This window comes from Camellia sinensis, chromosome 5, assembly GCF_055761805.1.
Source record: "Camellia sinensis isolate YWXY chromosome 5, ASM5576180v1, whole genome shotgun sequence".
NCBI lineage: Eukaryota > Viridiplantae > Streptophyta > Magnoliopsida > Ericales > Theaceae > Camellia > Camellia sinensis.
The window spans coordinates 13,183,699-13,203,084 of record NC_138965.1 but is presented as its reverse complement, the minus strand read 5'-3'; positions in this window follow the sequence as shown (position 1 = coordinate 13,203,084).

Here is a 19,386-nt window from a genome sequence, read left to right as displayed (position 1 = left end):
TACAAATACCAAAAACTTCCTAAATTATATCACATCATCAGTTGATATACTAATTAATGCATTAATCAGTGCATATAACATTATTCTATAATATATGAATAATGCTATATACACCAACTAGTGTACCAATTGATAATGTGACATAATTTAAGATGTTTTTAGTATTTGTAATTTGTATAATGAGTGAGATTAATAGTAATGTCATAACTAGTATTTTTTTTGATAACTGAGTGTCCGGGCCAGCTTTCGCGCACCTCGACTAATCTCAGGGCCCTGAAGTTAACGACCGGGCAAACCTCCAGTGGCCCCAAGATGTCATAACTAGTATTGGTACACTAGTTAGTACACTAATTGGTGTATGTAGCACCACCGATAATATATGTAAAAGTAAAGTAGAGACTTTTCTCGGGAAACTTTAAAAAGGTATTGGGGGTGTTTGTTTGGAGTTTTTTGAGCTAACTTATAGCTTTTAATTTTAGAAAATTTATTTTAAATTGTTTGGTTAAACTTATTTAAAACATCCTTTGATTCTAATAACTTATTTTAACGAAAAAAGCTGATTCTGAGAAGCTGCTCACCCCCTATTTCTGATTATCAGCTTCTGCTGTGGACATGCTAATTTACAATTATACTCTTAGAGTTTTTTATTTTTTTGTTTTTTTAAAAATAGAAAAAGACCCAAATGAACTATAAATTATTATTATTTTTTTATTAGAAATGTAGACAAATAGTGAATAAAAAAAATAAAAGTTAATTAAAAAAATTACTTAACAGCATATTTAACAAATACTATTCAGTAACTTAAATCTATAATACAACAATTACACCAAACAGATTAACAGTTTTTTATTAAAGTCATAATTTATAATCTGTTAAGTTATAATATATCTGTTTTAACAACTATACCAAACAGGGCCATTATATGTCACTTTTAGCCTCTTAAAATTTTGTGAAGTGTCATTCCTAGAGTTAAAGATAGGGCTTTTTATCTTTTAAACTTTTCCCCTTCCTTTGGTATTTTTTAATCATTCTTTCTTTTCTTTTTTATTCTTCTTATAATTTTTCTTATTTAATCTATAAATGCATTACTTTGTGTATACATTTTGAATTATTACACCCTATATATTTATGTTTATTAGTTTAATAACATGTGGAAGAAAATTATAATTTTAAGTACTCTTATAAAAGTATGATAAAACAAATGTAAAAGATTGTTAAAAAAAGATATAAATATATATATAAAAGGGAGGGGGAGGAATTTGGCAATCGACTTATAGGGGTACATGAATAAACTTAGGGAATGATGTAATGCATAACTATTTGGTATATATATTCATATTTATATTTTATAAATATAAAAAAATATTAGATTTAATTATTAAATGTAAATTTTAAATAGAAACCGTGTGTGTTTGAATACTAGTTATGTTATAAGTTCAAAGCTTTGTGGGTGCATTTATTTTTATTTTTATTTTTTTGGGAAATTATACCGGTAGTCCTTTTATTTTAGGGACAGTTTTTCATAAATTCCTTTTTATCTACTTATGTTCCATTTAATCCATATTATTTTCTTATATTCTAATAAGTCGTATGAGTGACATAATTATCAAAATACCCCTAATAATATTCGCATTTACAATGTGACAATTCTGTGATGTGAATGTTCACACCGACAATATGAATGTTCATACCATCAATGTCAATGTGAATATTTACATTATCAATGTGAACATTCACACGTCATTGACGTGTGAATGCTCACATCACCAAATTGTTAACCGTTCAAAAATATTTGTAAGGGTAGAAATGTACATAAAATACCTTAAATATGATAATTAGGATTTGATAGATCAAATATTCAAATAATAGGTTATTGGAATATGTGGACTCACTTTTTTTCGCGCCCCATTTCGGAAGGTTTGAAATGAAGGCCTCACAGTTCGAACTCCCGCGGTTCTGAATCTAATCTCATAAGTGCAATGTGAAACTGATAAACGCTAAAGAGTCCAAATCCGGCAAATCTTTTTGAAAAATTGATTTTAAATCAAATAATACCAAAATTAGACTGCTTTGCCAGATACAAAGTCGCCACCTAAATATTTTATTTTGGAGAAATTTAGAAAACCCTGACTCATGCCAAATGCCACATGTCTATCATCACCAAAGTTGCCTCGGCTCGGGAACTTAGGTGCGAGAGGAAAATGTCATAAATTGAGCACCCTCACTCGCCCGATCAAAGATCGGCCTCTACTAATCATGATATGATTTTTATAAACATTATGTGTTGTTGTTCCGGTTATTAGCTAACATTACTATGTGATACGCACAAGCAAGTATAGACTAGTTTGCTCAATTTGAAACAATTCAACTTATGTTTGTTTACAAAAATGGTTTGAATTTGCCACCTCAAGTGGGCTTAAAGGTTTGCGGATTTGCCACCAAACATAGTGGGCTTGAAACATGTTTTGCCACTCAACAAAGTGAGCTTAAAACGCACATTTGTTGAATTTTTTCAATTCAAACAGGAAGCCTTCATCCACAGGCATTCATGCAATTTTAGCAAGTAAGCACATAACTTCATGGCAAGCATGCTAAACATGGAAACATAGCAATCACACTCATGCAAGTATGCTAAAGCATAAAAACTTATCGAGTACTCCAAGCCAAAACAGAAACTAGTTAGAAACATGCATGATCATAACTATACAAGATGCCTAATGCGTCATATGCAATATGTAATCAATAGGCTCGGCTACTAATATGGCATATGGATCGATTTGATGACATGCGGTTAAACACGTATTCAAAGAAGATATTGAAATTACCATGTAGTTTGAATGATACGCTGAGCCTTGGTGCATGCAATACGAATGAATGGATGCAAGTATGCGATATGCTAATTAAAACATGCTAACCATCAAAAGCGATTAAATAAAAGGGAGAAAGACGTGGGGTTGGAAAACATACACATACGTATACACACTTATTACAACATTACGCCCTCGCGAAGGAGGGTCTCAATGAATTAGCTAACCAACTAGCTACGTTAATTAAGCTAACTAATCTAATGAAGCTAATTTAGACTAATTATTACAACGCTTTAACTAACTAGCAAACTAATTAATTAAAACAAATGTTCACGAAGTAAGCAATTAAGACATTATACTATGTTGCCATTACTCTGCCTTGGGAAGTGGAAAATGCATATGCTTGGTTCTTGCTCGGGAAGACCACCGTTTTGCTCTCGAAGGCCTCCGTTTGCAGGGTTGAACATTGCCAGAACCTTTCTACTCCACTTTACCAAATATTCTCTAAGGCTTGCATTAGTGGCCTGCCGGCCATCTGCTACCCAAAAATGTGTACTGCCGACCAAAAGTGAGGCACTACCGGCCATCGATAAGGCACTGCCGGCCACTGATACATTAGATCACTATGCTGCAACAGAGCACAAACAAAGCAAAAATGGGATTTTTCCAAGGATTGTCTGCACACCCTGTCTCTCCTTTTCATGGGGAAATCAAAGGAGAGACAAGATTTGGTTCACAAAACCACCAATCAAGCAATTTCATTGCATGATGGCTCATGAAACCAATTGTGCAAGTTCAATAAATGCAAAAACAAGACTCAAAATGTCCATCACCCTATCATGCATGATCAAGAGCAATGGAGACCTAGGGAAATGGCACATTTCATCACTATTAAGTATGAAATGTCCCATTTGCCTTGTGTTCAAATTAACGCCTGATTTGGACATATGCAATGCAACACAAAGAATGCTTATCTTGCCTCTTTTACTTGTCAATTTTGTTTACTCATTTTAATTACAAAACCATTCATTAATCAATTGTCCATTGGTGAGTGTATTTTAATGGAAGGATGGTTCAAACCACAAGTTACTTTGGGCATGAAAGAGGCATTATACTGTTGGTAATGAATCCTCTAAGGGATTAAACCATTTGGTGTAGCACCTCCATTTCACACTTAGGCAAACAAGTGGTTTGAAACTACTTTCAAAGCAAAACCAAAAAGTGAAGAAATGAGGAAGATTACAGAGATTATAAGTTTTGAAAATGAGTACTAAAAGCACTAAAACATTCAACCAACTCAAACCAATGATAGTTAAAGCCTTAAAACATTAAGTTAGTGAAGGAATTAACACTACAACTATGCCATGCAAGACACAAATGAAACAAATAACCAAAAACAGAGGCAAAACAGCCTTAAATATAGTCTAAAACATGTTGGACTTAAGCAACAAAAAGTTAAAACAATAAACTAATACATAGAGCTAACTAGACATGTAAACAAGATACAAGGAGGGGAGGCTAACCCCTCCAATTTTGGACTTCAAAATGATTTTTTTACCACTGAAAAACCTCTGAAATTTAGTGGTTAAAATGCCCAAAAAAGTTGGTTTTAAAGTGATAAATAAAGGCACAAAAGCTTCACACACAAGGAAATAAGAAGAGTGAACCACACCCTAACTAAAAAAGGGTTCAAACCACCATTTTTAAGCCAACAAAACAGAGCTTTTTACAGTTCAAAACCAGCTCCAAAACAGTTGAAAATGATGGAAAAACAAGTATACAAAACAAGTATAAACAAGGCAAGTATTATACCTTTTAAGCAAAACACAAATTGGCCAACAATCCAAGCCAAAACCACCTTCTAGTGCTCAAAAAAGACCCCAAAGTTACCTCAGCTCAAAGACTAGCAACTTTGGTTAAGGTAGTGTATGTAAAAGTGTAGAGAAAACAAGCACTTAGCACAAAATTGTAAGAGAGAGAGAGAGAGAGAGAGAGAAATCTAGAGAGAGAAAGAATTCTTATGTCTTCAAATTTTCCAACCCCCACACATGAGAAAGAGGAGTCCTATATATAGAAAACACAAAATTCCCTCACAAACATCCAATCATATATGTGTTGGAAGATACATGAATCTGTGCAAACAACTGACACAAAATATCTGCAAGAAACCCTGATGGCCAGCAAGGCTTCATTGATGGCCGGCAGGGCACATCAATGGCCGGCAAAGGAGAAGTGGTGGCCGGCAGCCTCCAAGGATGGTCGGCAGGCCATTTAAAACTTCATGCTAAAAAAACCTAAGCATGGTCCAAAGATGAGACAAAATGGACGCAGGGTTTGGAAAACTCAAACATGTGGCGTTCTGCCGTGGACTTTGAGTGCTCGATGAGCAATCAGACTCGCCATCGGATGTACCTGCAAGAACATCCAAGTCTTAAAGGGACATAAAAAATGGGATGTCTACAGAATATAAGAATATCTTATGGATTAATTAAGATACAAACACTTAAAAAAATATTTTCTAATAAATCTCCCTTTATGTTATCTCTTGTATCATCTTTAGCCTCTACACCTTCAATTAACTCAAGTTTGACCCTTCATTTTAAAATTTGTGTCAATTTGGTCCAATTAATAATATTGTTAGTATTTTAAAAAAAAAAATTATAACTAAATTGGTTAAGGTTAACTCACTGAGTTAAGTTAGTTTATAATTTTATCCATAAAAATATGACATATGACAGTTTTGTGCATATTTTTTAATAAAAAAAGCTAAGAATTGTAATCAATTAGACCAAATTGTTAGACTTATTTATTTTGATGATTTATTTAATTATGTTTTAATTTATTTGAAAGAGAAAAATATAATCCAAAATTTATTTTGATGATTATATTTTAATTTATTTGAAAAAGAAAAATAAAACCAAAATTTATTTTGTCCCATTATTTCTCACCTAAACCTTTATCCTAAATGTTGTTATGATGTATTTAATATTTGATTAAATTAGGAGTTCAAACAGCCCAAAACAGAGGTTCAAACAGCTCAGTACAACAGCAATTCAAAAGGTTCAAAAGGTTCAAGTGGAAGATATTCAAATTTGTAATGATGGAGTGGAAGATATTCAAATTGGTAATGATGAAAATACAACGACTATAAATTCAAATGACCACAACGGCTATAAACGGCTATAATTTTCATTATATATACCAAAGCCTCTAATGTAAACAAGTTATAAAAAACCTGAAAATATTCTTTGATCTATAATCACTCACATCTATTCTCAGAAATTATACACTGAGCCTTATAGCTTTAAGCTCATCTTTTCTGTGTGAGATTTACAGAAAAATCAAAATTTCATTTTATATATCTATCTTTGAGAGATATTTATTGTAAGCTTTCTTTGAAAGCAAAAATACCATTTCATCTTGTAAAAGTGTTACAAACACTGTGTTCTTGAAATCTTGAGAGTGATTGTGAATCACCTAAAATTTGCAAGGGTTTGGACTTATAAAGTCTGTGTAAAATCTATGGAAGATTGCACCATTTGTAAAGAGGTTGCTAGCACCCCTGCGAAGCTAGAAGATAGTGGAAAATCTCAAGTGAAGCTTGAGGAGTGGACATAGGTTGAGTTGAAACGGAACCACTATAAATTTGTTTGCCTCTCTCTCACTTATCTCTTTATTTTATTTTAAATTGCCATAACTATATTTCACATTTTTACTATGCTAAAATCATTAACTGACATAGTTGTTAAGACACTTAGGAGTTTCGATCCATGGCAACCTTAGCTAAAGAACAAGCCACAAATAGGCCACCATTGTTTGGCGGAAACAACTATAGTCATTGGAAGGATTAGATAACCCTATACCTACAAGCTGCTGATTATGCCATGTGAATTATTGTCACCAAAGGTCCAAAAATTCCTACCAAATTAGTAGACAATATTAGTGTACCTAAAACTGAAGATGAATGTGTTGAGAAATATCATAAATTATTGCAAGCCAATACTAAAGTCAAACTCACCCTTGTTTGTGGATTAGACTCTAAGGAGTATAATAGAATTTCAAGTTGCGATTCGACAAAAGAAATTTGAGACAAACTTGAGGTAACGTATGAAGGTACAAACCAAGTGAAGGAATCTCGTATTGATATGCTTGTTCATCATTATGAATTGTTTAAAATGAACTCTGATGAATCTATTTCAAGTATGTTTACTAGATTTACTGAAATTGTAAACTCTTTGAAATCTCTTGGAAAAACTTATACTGACAGTGAGTTGGTAAGAAAAATTCTTAAATGTTTACCAAAGAATTGAAAAGCAAAGGTCACGGCCATTATAGAAGCCAAAAATCTCTCCACACTTGGATTGGATGAGCTTATGGGTTCCCTTATGACTCATGAGATCACCATGAAAGGACATGAGGATGTTGAAAACAAAAAGAAAAGTGGAATTGCATTCAAAGCCTCATCAAATGAAGAAGAACATGAAAACTCCAGTGAGGATGAAAGCTATGCTATGTTTAGTAGAAATCTCAAAAAACACTTCCAGAAAAACAATTATGGAGGAAGAAAACCTTTCAAGAAAGAGTACAACAAAAATAACAAGAAAGAGCCTATTATTTGCTATGAGTGCAAAAATCCTGGACATATAAAGATGGATTGTCCAAAATTGAAGAATCATGGAAAAGACTACAAAAGAAACAAAAAACCATGGTAGCAGCTTGGCTAGAAAGTGAAGATGAAAGCTCAAGTGATGAAATTGAAAATGAAGTAGCCAACTTATGTCTTATGGCTCTTGAAGATGAAGACTCTACTCAAGATGGGGTAACTATTCTTTATGAAGAACTTGAAAGTGCATTCCATGAACTATCAAATGAATTTAGAAAAGGTTGTGCCAAAAATAATGTGTTGAAGAAATTTGTTGCATCTTTATCTATTAATGTAGAAGAATTAAAGAAAGAAAAAATTATTTTGAAAAATGATTTTAATACTATCTCTAATGAGAAAACTACTTTAAAAAACAATATTGATGATTTAACAAAAACACTTGAAAATTTTGTAAAAGGTAGAGATAATATCAACATACTTCTTAGAAATCAAAGATGTGTTTTTGATAAAGCGGGTATTGGATATGACCCTATTAAGAAACAAAAGAATCGCAATACAATTTTTGAAAAGGCACCTCTCATGACACACCCTCATATTACTTGTCATTATTATAGAAAGAAAGACCATTATATATCTTATTGTCCATTGAAAAAGAATATGAACATGAAAATTAAAAAGATTTGGATTATTAAGGGATCTAACAAAACTAACTAAGAAGGACCCAAGAAACTATTGGTACAAAAAACAAACACTTGATTGTCATCTTGTAAGTTTGCTTTATGTCCAAAGCTAAAGAAGGAAAGTGGTACCTTGATAGTGGATGTTCCAGACACATGACCGGAGATAAATCATTATTTACTAAACTATCATCGAAAGATGGAGGATTTGTTACTTTTGGAGACAACAAGAAAGGAAAAATCATCGGTATTGGTAGCATCAGTATTTCCCTTAACCCTTCTATTGAAAATGTTTTACTTGTTGATGGACATAAGCAAAACCTACTTAGTATTAGTCAATTATGTGATAAAGGTAATCGAGTTATTTTTGATAAATCACATTGCACAATTAAAAGTACAAATGATCATAAAGCTTTATTCGTTGGTAATCGCCATGATATTGTTTATGTTTTTCATCTTAATGATCTCTATGCTACTGATGTTAAATGTTTAAATGTTAATAATGAAAATAGTTGGTTATGACATAGAAGACATGGTCATGCTCATGTGGATTTAATTGCTAAACTTTTGAGAAAAGATTTGGTCATTGGACTTCTAAAAATTAAATTTGAAAAAGATCATCTTTGTAATACTTGTCAACAAGAAAAACAAACTAAAACATCATTTAAATCAAAATCTCATAGTTCCACAACTAGACCTTTACAACTATTGCATATGGATTTATTTGGTCCCTCAAGGACATCTAGTCTAGGTGGTAAACGTTATTGTCTTGTTATTGCTGATGATTATTCAAGATTTACATGGGTTATGTTTTTAACACACAAAGATGAAACATTTTCTTCTTTCACAAAACTCTGTCGTAGAATTCAAAATGAAAAAGACTTTCTTATTACTAATATTTGAACCGACCATGGTAGAGAACTTGAAAATGAGAAATTTGAATTGTTTTGTGATGAGCATGGTAATGGACATAATTTTTCAGCACCTAGAACCCCTCAACAAAATGGTGTAGTAGAAAGGAAGAATAGAACTTTAGAAGTGATGAGTAGAACAATGCTTTGCGAAAATAATCTTCCTAAATATTTTTGGGTCGAAGCCGTTCACACCGCATGTTATATTTTAAATTGTGCATTAATTAGACCTATTCTAAAAAAGACTCCTTATGAACTTTGACATGATAGAAAGCCTAACATTAGTCACTTGCATTTTTTTGTTGTAAATGTTTTGTGCATAATAATGGTAAGGATAACTTAGGTAAATTTGATTCAAAATCTGATGAAGCAATTTTTCTTGGCTATTCCTTAACTAGCAAAGTTTATCGTGTTTTTAATAAAAGAATTCTTGTTGCGAAAGAATCTATACATGTGGCATTTGATGAAACTAACATCTCTGCTCAAAAGCAAATTGTTAGTGATAATATAGATTTTGAACCAAATGTGGAAGATTCACGTATCTACAAAGAAGAGAACCAACCATGTAAGTTGAACAAAGAGATTGAACAACCTATTCTCCCACCTCAAGAAGAAGGAGGAAACAATGATGATTTGCCAAAAGAATGGAAGTTTGTTCATAATCACCCTAAGGATTTAATCTTAAATGACCCTACAAAAGGTATTGAAACTCACTCTTCACTTAGAAACATTTGTAATAACTTGACTTTCTCTCACAGATTGAGCCTAAAATTTCAAAAAGCCGAATTCGATGAACATTGGATGATAGCTATGCATGAAGAGCTTAACCAATTTGAGAGAAACAAAGTGTGGGAACTTGTGCGAAAACCTAAAGATCATACCATTATCGGTACCAAATGGATCTTTCGAAACAAGCTTGATGAATCTGGCACAATTATAAGAAACAAGGCTAGACTTGTTGCACAAAGGATACAATCAATAAGAAGGTATTGATTTCGATGAAACCTTTGCTCCGGTTGCTAGATTAGAAGCCATTCGCATGTTTTAGAGATTTCAAACTTTATCACATGGATGTAAAAAGTGCCTTTCTTAATGGTTTTATAAATGAGGAAGTTTATGTTAAACAACCCCTAGGTTTTGAAGATCATGCTTTTTCAAACCATGTTTTTAAACTATCAAAAGTTTTATATGGTTTGAAACAAACACCTCATGCATGGTATGAACGATTAAATAAATTTTTGATTGAAAATAATTTTTTTAGAAGAACGATTGACACAACAGTTTTTGTTAAAACTAAAAATTATGATTTACTTATTGTGCAAATATATATGGATGACATTATATTTGGTTCTACTAATGAAACCTTGTGTAAGAAATTTGCTAAGTGTATGCAAGGTGAGTTTGAGATGAGCATAATGGGAGAGCTAAATTATTTTCTTGGACTTCAAATCAAATAATGCAAGGAAGAAATTTTTATCAACCAAGCTAAGTACACAAAAGAACTACTCAAAAAGTTTGGTATGTATAACTCAAAAATAATTGGAACACCTATGAACACATCCATTAAGCTAGACAAGGATGAAAAAGGTAAGTCCATTAATCAAACAAATATCGAGGTATGATCAGCTCACTTCTTTATTTAACTGCAAGTAGACCCGATATTATGTTTAATGTTTGTATATGTGCTAGATATCAACCAAATCCTAAGGAATCACATCTCAGTGTTGTTAAAAGAATTTTTAGATATCTTGTTGGCACTCAAAATTTGGGACTGTTTTATCCTAGAGGTGTTGCATTTTATTTAATTAGTCACTCGGATGCCGACTTTTCCAGATGCAAACTTGATAGAAAAAGCACCAGTGGCACTTGTCGCTTTCTTGGTAACCCATTAGTATCTTGGTTTAGCAAAAAGCAAAATTCTGTTGCTTTATTAACAGTTGAAGCTGAATATATAGCTTCTGGAAGTTGTTGTGCCCAAGTACTTTGGATGAAACAACAATTGGAGGATTTTGATTTGCATTATGATCATATCCCTATTAAATGTGATAATACTAGTGCCATCAATTTAAGCAAAAATCCGGTTCAACACTCACGAACAAACATATTGAAATTCGACATCATTTTTTAAGAGATCATGTTCAAAAAGGAGATATTGTACTTGAATTTATAAACACCGACAAGCAATTGGCAAATATTTTCACAAAACTCTTAAGCGAATATCGCTTCAATTTTATTCGTGGCGAGTTTGGAATGTCGATTTTTTTTAAAAAAGTTTTGTTATGACTGTGAAACTTGAATTTTTGTTAAAATGATATATGTGTTGTCACAGCCCAAACCCGGCCCTATGGGTTTAGCACTGTAACCGGCCAGTAACCCGAGATTACCGAAGGCCTGCTGAACAGTAATACAGTAAAACAGAGTACAGGGCCTGGCGGAAGCCAATACAGTAAATAAATAGCGTCCATTGAGCTGTGACAGTCTGTATGCGAAAAGGCTTTTCATATATTCACACATAAACAGTACAGAACAGTATGTACAATATTCACATCCATTCAACTAGGGACTCAACCCTACAGAACAGTACAGAAAACATTCCGTCTGTACAAAACAGTACGGTCTATACAAAACAGTAAAACAGTACAGAAGGGGGAAAAACAGACAAAACACCCCCAAGCCATAGCATGGCAACTCGGAACCTCGCAGTGAGGCACAAAGGCTGGCTTGACAAAACTGGAGTAACCCTGACGCCTCTAGCTGCGGTCTGGTGCCTGTACACCTACATATATATATGAGCAGTGAGCTAAAGCCCAGTGAATAACATAAAGCGTAAAGAGGTTTAGAATGAATGTCCTTACAGTAATGAAAACAGTTCAATTCAATCAGTATTTCGGTCGTTCAGTACAGTAAACAGTCATATGTGGTACATCCATTAGCATAACAGTACAGTAGGTCTTGAAAGACCGAACAGTAATGATGGCCATCAGTCAGTAAACAGTAGTGGTTCCATGAGGGAACCGACAGAGATCTCTGTAACAGTAACAGTAACAGTAAACCGTAGATACTAAGGATGCCACAGTACAGTTCAGAAATAAAGGACATACATTCATTCAGTAAATAATACCAGTTCAGTAAACAGTTCAGTTCAGTATTCAAAAGATAATCAGTTGAACATATCTTTACACAATTGTTACTCACAGAGTTTGGGCTACAGTAGGCTAGAGCGTGTCTCCCCAGTCGCCAACCCTACACAGTTCACAGGTTGAACACACTAAGCTACATAGTTGGGAAATCTCATAACTTAATCCCTAATTTGCCTTGGTGTGTTCTACATCTATATCCTCATTAAGATGCCTTAAACTAGGCCTAAGAATGCCTAGGATGGGATGAGGATGCAAAAATACACTTAGAAAACATTTTGCAAACTTTGCTGAAAATAGGGGCTTCGCTCGAGCGAGACTTTCTCCGCTCGAGCGTAAGTCCAAAATCAAAGGCTTCGCTCGAGCGAGGAATCCTTCGCTCGAGCGGTCTGCAAAACAGTAAAAGTACTGGATGCTGAAATTTTACGCGCGATGGTCGCTCGATGGTCGCTCGAGCGGAGCCCTGGACAAAGGTGCTCGCTCGAGCGGAGCCCTGGACAAAGGTGCTCGCTCGAGCGGGGAATCCTTCGCTCGAGCGAGGAAGCCAAATCTGGAATTTCCAGATCTGCCTCCCAAGCTCAAACCAAGCATTCTACCACTCCAAACTCGACCTCTTGGGCCCAAATTCTGGAAAACATCATTAAATTCAATGTATAACAAGTCTCAAAGCTCAATTTATGAATTCAAGCCCCAAAGGTGAGTCAATTAAAACCACATTCAAACCCATTATCAAGAACAACATTCAAACATGTCATGCATGAGTTTCAAACCAAATTAAATCTTCAAAGCTTGTTCAAATGGACTCATTTCTTCAAGAACATGATGAATTCATGGGGTATGACCAAAAGATGGACATGCATGTAACCTTTTGCCATGAAAACAACTCAAATATCTACATTACAAACATGCATGCATGATATGAGTTCCAAATCAACACAATGAACCAATTCTAGATTTGAATCACTAGAGGCTCAAGAATCTAACATGAATGAGCTCAAACACATTACAAAGAGGGGTTGAATTCCTTACCTAGAGCTTTAGTTACAAGGTGTGGAAGTTAAATTTGCAACCTATGTTCCAATTCCTTCAATTTCCAAGCAATTCACAAGGTATAACTCAATTTCTCTCCCTCTCCCTCTCTTGGTCGGTTAAGCACAAGAAAATGGCTGAGCAAATGTGTTTTGATTCAAGTATAAGGCTCAAGTGTGTGTATATGAGATAGTGGCAAAATGGTAAATATGGCAACCTTTTTAATTGGCTTATTTTTAATCTAATTTAATCATACCTAATCAGTTTTCAGATAAATATACCATAAAATCACATTAATTATGAGGGTCACGGAACATCAATCGGTTTCTAATTCGGCCGCCGATAAGGCCTTCAATTAGCAGTTTAAACATATAAACATGAACAGATAATCAGACAATCAAACAGATAGAATGCAATTAACTAACATATACTCAGTCAATTCAGTTTCAATTTCAGTCAGTCAGTTCAGTATTTCATTCAGTTCGATTATCAGTCAGTTATCAGTTCCGTTTAGCAGTAATCGGTGATTATCGTTAATCAATCAGTCCTTAATCAGTAAACAGTATGAGGGTTGTTACAGTCTCCCCTCCTTATAAAGAGTTTAGTCCTCTAAACTCGAGTTACCTTCATTCTGGAAGAAAACAGGATTCAGTGGAAACAGTTCGGGATATCGTTTGGCCATGTCATCTTCCCTTTCCCAAGTGGCGTACACGCCACCGTGGTTTTGCCAGTCAACTTTCACTAACGGGATCTCTTTGTTCCTCAGTTTCTTGATTCGTCGGTTTACAATCTGTATAGGCCATTCCTCGTAAGTGTAGTCATCTCCCAACACTATCCGAGTAGGCTCAATCACATGGAAGGGATCCCGGAGGTAATCTCTTAACATAGAAATGTGGAAGACGTTATGCATATGCTCCATTTCAGGAGGAAGCGCAACTTGATACGCCACCGGATTGATTTTCTCAATGATCTCATATGGTCCGACGTATCTCGGTGCTAACTTGCCTTTGACTCCAAAACGAGTCTGGCCTTTCATTGGTGTCACTTTCACAAAAACGTGATCACCCACTTCATACTCTCTGTCCCGTCTTCTGACATCTGCATAACTTTTCTGTCTACTCTGTGCAGTTTTCAGTCTTTGCTGTATCAGTTTCACTTTTTCAGTTGTTTCATACACAATCTCGGGCCCAAGCAAAGGCCCATCTCCAACTTCTGCCCAGCAAATTGGAGATCTACATTTTCTGCCATACAATGCCTCAAAAGGCGCCATACCAATACTCGAATGGTAGCTGTTGTTGTAGGCGAATTCAGCTAGTGGCAGATGACTTTCCCAGTTTCCCTGAAAATCAAGGACACACATTCTCAGTAAATCCTCCAGAGTTTGGATGGTCCTTTCTGATTGGCCATCTGTCTGAGGATGGTAGGCACTACTCAGTCTCAGTTCAGTACCCAATGCAGTCTGTAGGCTTTGTCAAAACCTCGATGTAAACTTCGAATCCCTGTCAGAAATAATAGACACAGGCACTCCATGCAGTCTTACAATTTCATCAATATAGATGACAGCCAATTTGTCCGCATTATAGATTGTCTTGACAGGTAAGAAGTGAGCAGATTTGGTTAGTCTATCAACAATAACCCAAATTGAATCCATACCTTTTCTGGAGCGAGGTAATCCGACGATAAAATCCATCGTGATATGCTCCCATTTCCACTCTGGTATGGGTAGGGGTTGCAATAGTTCGGCAGGTCGTTGATGTTCAGCTTTGACCTGTTGGCAATGAAGACATTTGGATACAAAATCAGCAATTTCTTTCTTCATTCCCGGCCACCAGAAATTCTGTTTCAGATCTTGGTACATTTTCGTATTCCCCGGATGGATAGACAATTTCGAATTGTGGCCTTCTTGCAGAACTCTTCTTTTCAGTTCAGTATCATTTGGTACACACAGTCTTTCTTGAAATTTCAGTACATTATTCTCAAATTTGAATCCCGGCCTCGGTTTAGACTCTCTTTCTTCGATGATCTTTTTCAAGAAGTCATCCAGTTGCTGTTTCTCTTTAACCTCTTCAATCAGTGCCGGTTGAGCAGAAATAGCAGCTAAGATTCCACCTTGTTCTCTCAAAACAATTTCAATTTCAGATTTTTCAAGGTCACAAAGCAACGCTTTCTGCCCTGTAAGCAAACAGGCTAAGTTTCCAATCGACTTCCGGCTCAATGCATCGGCAACGGTATTGGCTTTTCCCGGATGGTACAATATCTGTAGGTCATAGTCTTTAATCAGTTCCAGCCATCTCCGCTGTCTCATATTCAGTTCTTTCTGTGTGAAGAAATACTTTAAACTCTTGTGGTCGGTGTATACTTCACATGTCACCCCGTACAGATAGTGACGCCAGATTTTCAGTGCAAATACTACTGCAACAAGTTCCAGATCATGGGTTGGGTAGTTCTTTTCATGCGGTCTCAGTTGTCGGGAAGCATAAGCAATAACTCTCCCATTCTGCATTAAAACACACCCCAGACCCTTATGAGAAGCATCACTAAATACAGTATAACCATCCGTACCTGTAGGTAAGGTCAAAACTGGTGCAGTCACAAGTCGAGTTTTCAATTCCTGGAACGCAGATTCTCTTTGGTCAGTCCAGTCAAATGATGTCCCCTTTTGTGTTAACTGTGTCAGTGGTAGGGCAATTTTGGAGAAATCTTTGACAAATCTTCTGTAATATCCAGCCAATCCCAAAAAGCTTCGGACTTCAGTCACATTTGTTGGTCTAGGCCAGTTCACTACAGCTTCAATTTTCTGTGGATCAACAGAAATTCCATCTTTGCTAACAACATGCCCCAAAAACATAACATGGTCAAGCCAGAATTCACATTTAGACAGTTTAGCATACAGTTTCTGTTCTCTTAAGGTTTGCAGGGCAAGTCTCAGATGATGTTCATGCTGTTCTATACTTTTGGAGTAAATCAATATGCCATCGATAAATACAACAATAAAGTCATCAAGGTATGGTTTAAAAATTCTGTTCATGAGGTCCATAAAAGCAGCTGGTGCGTTCGTGACTCCAAAAGGCATAACTAGAAATTCATAATGTCCATACCTTGTTCTAAAAGCAGTTTTATCAATGTCTTCCGGTTTAACCTTCAACTGATGGTATCCGGATCTGAGATCAATCTTGGAAAATACTTTAGCACCCTGTAACTGATCAAACAGGTCATCAATACGCGGTAATGGGTATTTGTTCTTTACAGTTACCTTATTCAGTTCACGGTAGTCAATGCATAGTCTCAGTGAGCCATCTTTCTTCTTTACAAACAAAACTGGTGCACCCCATGGTGAGGTACTCGGTCTGATGAACTTTTTGTCTAGCAGTTCTTGCAGTTGCACTTTTAGTTCTTTCAATTCAGTTGGAGCCATTCGGTATGGAGCTTTAGAAACTGGTTGTGTTCCGGGAATCACATCAATGGTAAATTCAATCTCCCTGTCGGTCAAATCCCCTGGAAGATTATCTGGAAAAACATCTGGAAATTCGCTGACTATAGGAATACAGTTCACGTTAGCATTATCATCAGTAGATACAGTCAATACAGAGCATAGATATCCCTTACACCCCTTTCTAATTAATTTAACAGCCTTCACTGACGAAATCAAATACGGAGGAGGTACTACTCCACTCCCATTAAACACAAATTCAGGCAAACCAGGTGGACGGAAAACAACTTGCTTGGTCACACAGTCAATAGTGGCATGATATTTTTGTAACCAATCCATCCCCAATATTACGTCAAAATGATCAATGTTCAATGGCAGTAAATCAATAAACAGATGCATATCCCCAACAATGATTTCACATGCGGGGTACATATAAGCACATGTCATAGATCCCCCTATGGGTGATGATACGGCTAGCAGATAGTTCATAGGTTCTAAGGGTCTATTCAATTTCCGTGAGAAAGCATGCGATACATAAGAATGCGTAGACCCCGAATCAATTAATACATATGCATTTTGTGCACAAATAGAGAGAATACCTGACACAACGGTCTCGGTATTCTGCACATCTCCCGGTACTAGTGCGAACACTCGGCCTTGCCTCACAGGCTCTTTCCCGGTAGCTTTAGGGTTAGGCTTTGGTGGAGCATTTGATACTGTTGCGCTTGGTGCAGCTTTACCACTGGCTTGTGGAGCAGAGGGGCAGTCTTTAACCATGTCGCCCACCTTGCCACACCTGTAACAGGCTCCAGATATTCTGTAACAGACTCCCTTGTGCTTCTTGCCACACTCAGGACAGGGTGGTATGAATCCACTCCCTTGACTGGGGCTAGTTATCGTCCCCGTATTCTGTTTCTTATTGGCTGGGTTGTGCTTGCCTTTCTTGAATTTGAAACCCTGCCTTTTTCCGTGCCATTTAGTTGTTGGTGTTTCAGATTGTTTCACTGCTGCAATGTTCGACTCGGCCATCAATGCCCGATCGAGAACACCCACAAAAGTCGGTAGTTTCAAGACATTTATTCGATCAAGGATCGCAACATTAAGGCCACCTTCGAATTTCCTGGCCTTCTTATATTCAGTATCCACCATATGCGGTGCATAACGGGCAAGTTCAGTGAATTTTGTTTCATATTCTGCAACGGACATTGTGCCTTGCTTCAGTTGTTCAAACTCAGTTACTTTCCTATCCCTGACACACTGTGGGAAGTACTTTTCAAAGAAGGACTCCTTGAACTGAGCCCAAGTCATAACAGTATTTGCGTCGCGGATCAACATCCACCACCTTCTAGCCTCTTCTTGTAGGGTGAAGGTAGCTAACAATACTTTATTTGCTTCTGAGCACGGAAACACTTCAAATAGTTTTTCTGTTTCAAGCACCCAAGCTTCAGCCTTTAACGGTTCGAGGCCTCCCTGAAAAGATGGCGGTTTCATCTTGCTGAATTTATGGGTGAGAGCAATAATATCCCCATCATCCACATTCGCATTAGGTTTCGGCTGTACCGGAGGAGGAGGAGGAGGAGGGGGCTGTTGGTTCTGTTGCTCAAGTCTAGCAGTTATCAGTTCTATCATTCTTTCCATTCTTTCCATTCTTGCCTCGGTAGACGAGGATTCAGGTTCATTTGCATTGTCCATTTCACTATAAGCAGTTATAACAGTTTTAAACATAAGCAGTCATTTGTTTAACAGTTTACCACATTAGCATGCATTCAGTCATAACATAACCACACACTTATCATGCTCATGAGATGCCCTAATGACTTTTCTAGGACACCCTATAGCTCATTTGGACACGTGTGTACGGTATAACTCGTGGTAAGTATCGCTCTGATACCACTCTGTCACGACCCAAACCCGGCCCTATGGGTTTAGCACCGTAACCGGCTAGTAATCCGAGATTACCGAAGGCCTGCTGAACAGTAATACAGTAAAACAGAGTACAGGGCCTGGCGGAAGCCAATACAGTAAATAAATAGTGTCCATTGAGCTGTGACAGTCTGTATGCGAAAAGGCTTTTCATATATTCACACATAAACAGTACAGAACAGTATGTACAATATTCACATCCATTCAACTAGGGACTCAACCCTACAGAACAGTACAGAAAACATTCCGTCTGTACAAAACAGTACGGTCTATACAAAACAGTAAAACAGTACAGAAGGGGGAAAACAGACAAAACACCCCCAAGCCATAGCATGGCAACTCGGAACCTCGCAGTGAGGCACAAAGGCTGGCTTGACAAAACTGGAGTAACCCTGACGCCTCTAGCTGCGGTCTGGTGCCTGTACACCTACATATATATATGAGCAGTGAGCTAAAGCCCAGTGAATAACATAAAGCGTAAAGAGGTTTAGAATGAATGTCCTTACAGTAATGAAAACAGTTCAATTCAATCAGTATTTCGGTCGTTCAGTACAGTAAACAGTCATATGTGGTACATCCATTAGCATAACAGTACAGTAGGTCTTGAAAGACCGAACAGTAATGATGGCCATCAGTCAGTAAACAGTAGTGGTTCCACGAGGGAACCGACAGAGATCTCTGTAACAGTAACAGTAACAGTAAACCGTAGATACTAAGGATGCCACAGTACAGTTCAGAAATAAAGGACATACATTCATTCAGTAAATAATACCAGTTCAGTAAACAGTTCAGTTTAGTATTCAAAAGATAATCATTTGAACATATCTTTACACAATTGTTACTCACAGAGTTTGGGCTACAGTAGGCTA